Raw genomic sequence first — 7,500 nt, 5'->3', positions numbered from 1 at the left:
CTCAAGCACCTTCCTCGGACTCATGCTCTGCCAAAGTCGGCCTCACATCTTCCAGGAACCAGCCTGGAGCTTCCAGCGGTCAGCCGCACCTTGAATCCGCTCTCCAGCACCTATCTCGGACTCATTCTCCTCCAGGCCGGCCTCACATCTTCAAAGAACCAGCCTGGAGCTTCCAGCGGTCAGCCGCACCTTGAATCCGCTCTCCAGCACCTTCCTCGGACTCAAGCTCTGCCAAAGTCGGCCTCCCATCTTCCAGGAACCAGCCTGGAGCTTCCAGCGGTCAGCCGCACCTTGAATCCGCTCTCCAGCACCTATCTCGGACTCATTCTCCTCCAGGCCGGCCTCACATCTTCAAAGAACCAGCCTGGAGCTTCCAGCGGTCAGCCGCACCTTGAATCCGCTCTCAAGCACCTTCCTCGGACTCATGCTCCTCCAGGCCGGCCTCACATCTTCAAAGAACCAGCCTGGAGCTTCCAGCGGTCAGCCGCACCTTGAATCCGCTCTCCAGCACCTTCCTCGGACTCATTCTCCTCCAGGCCGGCCTCACATCTTCAAAGAACCAGCCTGGAGCTTCCAGCGGTCAGCCGCACCTTGAATCCGCTCTCCAGCACCTTCCTCGGACTCATGCTCTGCCAAAGTCGGCCTCACATCTTCCAGGAACCAGCCTGGAGCTTCTAGCGGTCAACCGCACCTTGAATCCGCTCTCAAGCACCTTCCTCGGACTCATGCTCTGCCAAAGTCGGCCTCACATCTTCCAGGAACCAGCCTGGAGCTTCCAGCGGTCAGCCGCACCTTGAATCCGCTCTCCAGCACCTATCTCGGACTCATTCTCCTCCAGGCCGGCCTCACATCTTCAAAGAACCAGCCTGGAGCTTCCAGCGGTCAGCCGCACCTTGAATCCGCTCTCCAGCACCTTCCTCGGACTCATGCTCTGCCAAAGTCGGCCTCACATCTTCCAGGAACCAGCCTGGAGCTTCTAGCGGTCAGCCGCACCTTGAATCCGCTCTCAAGCACCTTCCTCGGACTCATGCTCTGCCAAAGTCGGCCTCACATCTTCCAGGAACCAGCCTGGAGCTTCCAGCGGTCAGCCGCACCTTGAATCCGCTCTCCAGCACCTATCTCGGACTCATTCTCCTCCAGGCCGGCCTCACATCTTCAAAGAACCAGCCTGGAGCTTCCAGCGGTCAGCCGCACCTTGAATCCGCTCTCAAGCACCTTCCTCGGACTCATGCTCCTCCAGGCCGGCCTCACATCTTCAAAGAACCAGCCTGGAGCTACCAGCGGTCAGCCGCACCTTGAATCCGCTCTCCAGCACCTTCCTCGGACTCATTCTCCTCCAGGCCGGCCTCACATCTTCAAAGAACCAGCCTGGAGCTTCCAGCGGTCAGCCGCACCTTGAATCCGCTCTCCAGCACCTTCCTCGGACTCATGCTCTGCCAAAGTCGGCCTCCCATCTTCCAGGAACCAGCCTGGAGCTTCCAGCGGTCAGCCGCGCCTTGAATCCGCTCTCCAGCACCTATCTCGGACACACTCTCCTCCAGGCCGGCCTCACATCTTCAAAGAACCAGCCTGGAGCCTTTAGCGGTCAGCCGCGCCTTGAATCCGCTCTCCAGCACCTTCCTCGGACTCATGCTCTGCCAAAGTCGGCCTCCCATCTTCCAGGAACCAGCCTGGAGCTTCCAGCGGTCAGCCGCACCTTGAATCCGCTCTCCAGCACCTTCCTCGGACACATTCTCCTCCAGGCCGGCCTCCCATCTTCCAGGAACCAGCCTGGAGCCTTTAGCGGTCAGCCGCGCCTTGAATCCGCTCTCAAGCACCTTCCTCGGACTCATGCTCTGCCAAAGTCGGCCTCCCATCTTCCAGGAACCAGCCTGGAGCTTCCAGCGGTCAGCCGCACCTTGAATCCGCTCTCCAGCACCTATCTCGGACTCATTCTCCTCCAGGCCGGCCTCACATCTTCAAAGAACCAGCCTGGAGCTTCCAGCGGTCAGCCGCACCTTGAATCCGCTCTCCAGCACCTTCCTCGGACTCATGCTCTGCCAAAGTCGGCCTCACATCTTCCAGGAACCAGCCTGGAGCTTCTAGCGGTCAGCCGCACCTTGAATCCGCTCTCAAGCACCTTCCTCGGACTCATGCTCTGCCAAAGTCGGCCTCACATCTTCCAGGAACCAGCCTGGAGCTTCCAGCGGTCAGCCGCACCTTGAATCCGCTCTCCAGCACCTATCTCGGACTCATTCTCCTCCAGGCCGGCCTCACATCTTCAAAGAACCAGCCTGGAGCTTCCAGCGGTCAGCCGCACCTTGAATCCGCTCTCAAGCACCTTCCTCGGACTCATGCTCCTCCAGGCCGGCCTCACATCTTCAAAGAACCAGCCTGGAGCTTCCAGCGGTCAGCCGCACCTTGAATCCGCTCTCCAGCACCTTCCTCGGACTCATTCTCCTCCAGGCCGGCCTCACATCTTCAAAGAACCAGCCTGGAGCTTCCAGCGGTCAGCCGCGCCTTGAATCCGCTCTCCAGCACCTTCCTCGGACTCATGCTCTGCCAAAGTCGGCCTCCCATCTTCCAGGAACCGGCCTGGAGCTTCCAGCGGTCAGCCGCGCCTTGAATCCGCTCTCCTGCACCCATCCTCGGACACACGTTCTTGCCTTTGGACCCCTCCTCCAGGAGCCAGGCTGGAGCTTTTGCCCCCTTCCTCCATCATTTCAGGCCGTGGAAAGTGTCATCTTTCGGATTATCAATTCACCGTCCCAGTCTGGTACTCAGATATTTTTCCGAAAACTGGGTTTCTGAAATCGTGCAGATGGTGTTTTCGTCGTCTGCTAATAACCTCGTCGTGTGGGAGAATAGGGGCGGGCCTTGGGCTGACTCGGCCCATCGTCCCCTTTTCCCGTTCTCTGACAGAAATTTTTTCCAACTTTATCACCCCTGGTACTATAAACTTTTTCACCTCTGGTACTATGTGGCACTTAGAAAATTTTCTGAACCGGGATTCTCACCCCTGGTACTTTTTGGCACTCAGAAAATATTTCTCAACCGGGCTTCATGCCCCTGGTACTTTTTGACACTTTGACGTTTTTCTGAACCGGGCTTCATGCCCCTGGTACTTTTTGACACTTTGACGTTTTTCTGAACCGGGCTTCATGCCCCTGGTACTTTTTGACACTTTGACGTTTTTCTGAACCGGGCTTCATGCCCCTGGTACTTTTTGACACTTTGACGTTTTTCTGAACCGGGCTTCATGCCCCTGGTACTTTTTGACACTTTGACGTTTTTCTGAACCGGGCTTCATGCCCCTGGTACTTTTTGACACTTTGGCGTTTTTCTGAACCGGGATAAAGGTCATTTAAAGAGGTGTGTGCATGGTTCCTACTAAGGAGTCTGAACTTGTTCTGGCCCAAGGAAATCACTTTTTAACAAAAATCCGTATTTGGTCTTAACTCGGGAAAAGAAGGCGATTCCTGTGTTTTGATCTCAAAAGAGGCCATTTATCCGGGTTTGTGCAGGTTTATGCATGGAACTTACTTAGAATGGATATATCTCTATGTATATATGAAGGACTAAGGAGTCTGAACTTGTTCTGGCCCAAGGAAATCACTTTTTAACAAAAATCCGTATTTCGTCTTAACTCGGGAAAAGAAGGCGATTCCTGTGTTTTGATCTCAAAAGAGGCCATTTATCCGGGTTTGTGCAGGTTTATGCATGGAACTTACTTAGAATGGATATATCTCTATGTATATATGAAGGACTAAGGAGTCTGAACTTGTTCTGGCCCAAGGAAATCACTTTTTAACAAAAATCCGTATTTCGTCTTAACTCGGGAAAAGAAGGCGATTCCTGTGTTTTGATCCCAAAAGAGGCCATTTATCCGGGTTTGTGCAGGTTTATGCATGGAACTTCCTTAGAATGGATATATATGTATGTATATATGAAGGACTAAGGAGTCTGAACTTGTTCTGGCCCAAGGAAATCACTTTTTAACAAAAATCCGTATTTCGTCTTAACTCGGGAAAAGAAGGCGATTCCTGTGTTTTGATCCCAAAAGAGGCCATTTATCCGGGTTTGTGCAGGTTTATGCATGGAACTTACTTAGAATGGATATATATGTATGTATATATGAAGGACCAAGGAGTCTGAACTTGTTCTGGCCCAAGGAAATCACTTTTTAACAAAAATCCGTATTTCGTCTTAACTCGGGAAAAGAAGGCGATTCCTGTGTTTCTTTCAGAAAAGGTCCTTTTTTTGAACTGGGATTCATGCCCAACATCCAGGCTCTCGTGCCCTGCCCACAGACACACATCCAGGCCGAGTTTCAGCACCTCTCCTCGGTCCAGTATTCATGGCTGCCGTCCTCTCCCAACAGCCAGTCTCTCATGCCCGGCCCAGAGACACACATCCAGGCCGAGTTTCAGCACCTCTCTTCGGTCAGGCAATCATCCCTGCTCCCCTCTCATAACGTCCAGGCACTCATGCCCTGTGCAATGACACATCCAGGCCGAGTTTCAGCACCTCTCCTCGGTCAGGAATTCATCCCTGCTCCCCTCTCATAACGTCCAGTCACAGACACAGATCCAGGCCGAGTTTCAGCACCTCTCCTCGGTCCAGCATTCATCCCTGCTCCCCTCTCAGAACATCCAGGCACTCATGCCCTGTGCAATGACACATCCAGGCCGAGTTTCAGCACCTCTCCTCGGTCAGGAATTCATCCCTGCTCCCCTCTCATAACGTCCAGTCACAGACACAGATCCAGGCCGAGTTTCAGCACCTCTCCTCGGTCCAGCATTCATCCCTGCTCCACTCTCATAGCATCCAGGCACTCATGCCCTGCGCACAGACACACATCCTGGCCGAGTTTCAGCACCTCTCCTCGGTCCAGCATTCATCCCTGCTCCACTCTCATAGCATCCAGGCACTCATGCCCTGCGCACAGACACACATCCAGGCCGAGTTTCAGCACCTCTGCTCGGTCCAGCATTCATCCCTGCTCCACTCTCATAGCATCCAGGCACTCATGCCCTGCGCACAGACACACATCCTGGCCGAGTTTCAGCACCTCTCCTCGGTCCAGCATTCATCCCTGCTCCACTCTCATAGCATCCAGGCACTCATGCCCTGCGCACAGACACACATCCAGGCCGAGTTTCAGCACCTCTGCTCGGTCCAGCATTCATCCCTGCTCCACTCTCATAGCATCCAGGCACTCATGCCCTGCGCAATGACACATCCAGGCCGAGTTTCAGCACCTCTCCTCGGTCAGGCATTCATCCCTGCTCCCCTCTCACAGCATCCAGGCACTCATGCCCTGCGCACAGTCACACACCCAGGCCGAGTTTCAGCACCTCTCCTCGGTCCAGCATTCATCCCTGCTCCCCTCTCACAGCATCCAGGCACTCATGCCCTGCGCACAGACACACATCCTGGCCGAGTTTCAGCACCTCTCCTCGGTCCAGCATTCATCCCTGCTCCACTCTCATAGCATCCAGGCACTCATGCCCTGCGCAATGACACATCCAGGCCGAGTTTCAGCACCTCTCCTCGGTCAGGCATTCATCCCTGCTCCCCTCTCACAGCATCCAGGCACTCATGCCCTGCGCACAGTCACACACCCAGGCCGAGTTTCAGCACCTCTCCTCGGTCCAGCATTCATCCCTGCTCCCCTCTCACAGCATCCAGGCACTCATGCCCTGCGCACAGACACACATCCAGGCCGAGTTTCAGCACCTCTCCTCGGTCCAGCATTCATCCCTGCTCCCCTCTCACAGCATCCAGGCACTCATGCCCTGCGCACAGACACACATCCAGGCCGAGTTTCAGCACCTCTCCTCGGTCAGGCATTCATCCCTGCTCCCCTCTCAGAACATCCAGGCACTCATGCCCTGCGCAACGACATCACTCCGCAAAGGAAAGCTTTTGCGGTGTTTCTTTCTCAAAAAAGGCAATTTAAAGAGGTTTAAGCATGGAACCTACTCAGAATGAACATATACATAACGGACTAAGGAGTCTGAACTTGGTTTGGCCCAAGGAAATCATTTTTTAACAAAAATCCGTATTTCGTCTTAACTCGGGAAAAGAAGGCGATTCCTGGGTTTCTCTCTCAAAAAAGGCCATTTAAAGAGGTTTGTGCATGGAACCTACTCAGAATGAACATAGACATAACGGACTAAGGAGTCTGAACTTGGTTTGGCCCAAGGAAATCATTTTTTAACAAAAATCCGTATTTGGTCTTAACTCGGGAAAAGAAGGCGATTCCTGGGTTTCTTTGTCAAAAAAAGGCCATTTAAAGAGGTTTTGTGCATGGAACCTACTCGGAATGGCTATATATGAAGGACTAAAGAGTCTGAACTTGGTTTGGCCCAAGGAAATCTTTTTTTTACAAAAATCCGTATTTCGTCTTAACTCGGGAAAAGAAGGCGATTCCTGGGTTTCTTTCTCAAACAAGCCGACCCCGGGTTAGGGTTAAGGAGAACCGGGCTCCAGCCCCTCCGGCCGGGTTAGGGTTAGGTTTGGGGCTGGGGCTGGGGTTAGGGTTAAGGAGAACCGGGCTCCATGCCCTCCAGCCGGGTTAGGGTTAGAGCTGGGGTTAGGGTTAAGGAGAACCGGGCTCCAGGCCCTAGGGCCGGTTTGGGGCTGGGGCTGGGGTTAGGGCTAGAGCTGGGGTTAGGGTTAGGGTTGGGGCTGGGGTTAGGGTTAAGGAGAACCGGGCTCCATGCCCTCCAGCCGGGTTAGGGTTAGAGCTGGGGTTAGGGTTGAGGAGAACCGGGCTCCAGGCCCTAGGGCCGGTTTGGGGCTGGGGCTGGGGTTAGGGCTGGAGCTGGGGTTAGGGTTAGGGTTGGGGCTGGGGTTAGGGTTAGGGTTGGGGCTGGGGTTAGGGTTAAGGAGAACCGGGCTCCAGCCCCTCCGGCAGGATCAGGGTTGGGGCTGGGGCTGGGGTTAGGGTTAGGGTTGGAGCTGGGGTTAGGGTTAGGGTTGGGGCTGGGGCTAGGGCTAGGGTTAGGGTTAGGGTTAGGGTTGGGGTTGGGGTTGGGGTTAGGGTTAGGGTTGGGGCTGGGGTTAGGGCTGGAGGCAGGGTTTAGGTTGGGTTAGGGTAAGGGCTGGGGCTAGAGTCAGGGCTGGGGCCGGGGTTAGGGTTACGGCTGGGGTTGGGGCTAGGGCTAGGGTTAAGGAGAACCAGGCTCCAGGCCCTCCATCCAAACCTGTGTACCCACACTTAAGCACCCCTCCCCGGCCTAGCCACCCAACCCGCAGCCCCTGGAGCTCCACGCCCCTGGTACTGTAAGACACTTTGAAAAAAAAAGGGAAAAAGAAAAAGAACCAGGCTCCAGGCCCTCCATCCACACCTGTGTACCCACACTTAAGCACCCCTCCCCGGCCTAGCCACCCAACCCGCAGCCCCTGGAGCTCCACGCCCCTGGTACTGTAAGACACTTTGAAAAAAAAAAAGGAAAAAGAAAAAGAACCAGGCTCCAGGCCCTCCATCCACACCTGTGTACCCACACTTAAGCA

The sequence above is a fragment of the Odontesthes bonariensis genome, unplaced genomic scaffold (assembly GCF_027942865.1).
Source record: "Odontesthes bonariensis isolate fOdoBon6 unplaced genomic scaffold, fOdoBon6.hap1 scaffold_110, whole genome shotgun sequence".
Lineage (NCBI taxonomy): Eukaryota > Metazoa > Chordata > Actinopteri > Atheriniformes > Atherinopsidae > Odontesthes > Odontesthes bonariensis.
This window is presented reverse-complemented; position numbering follows the sequence as displayed.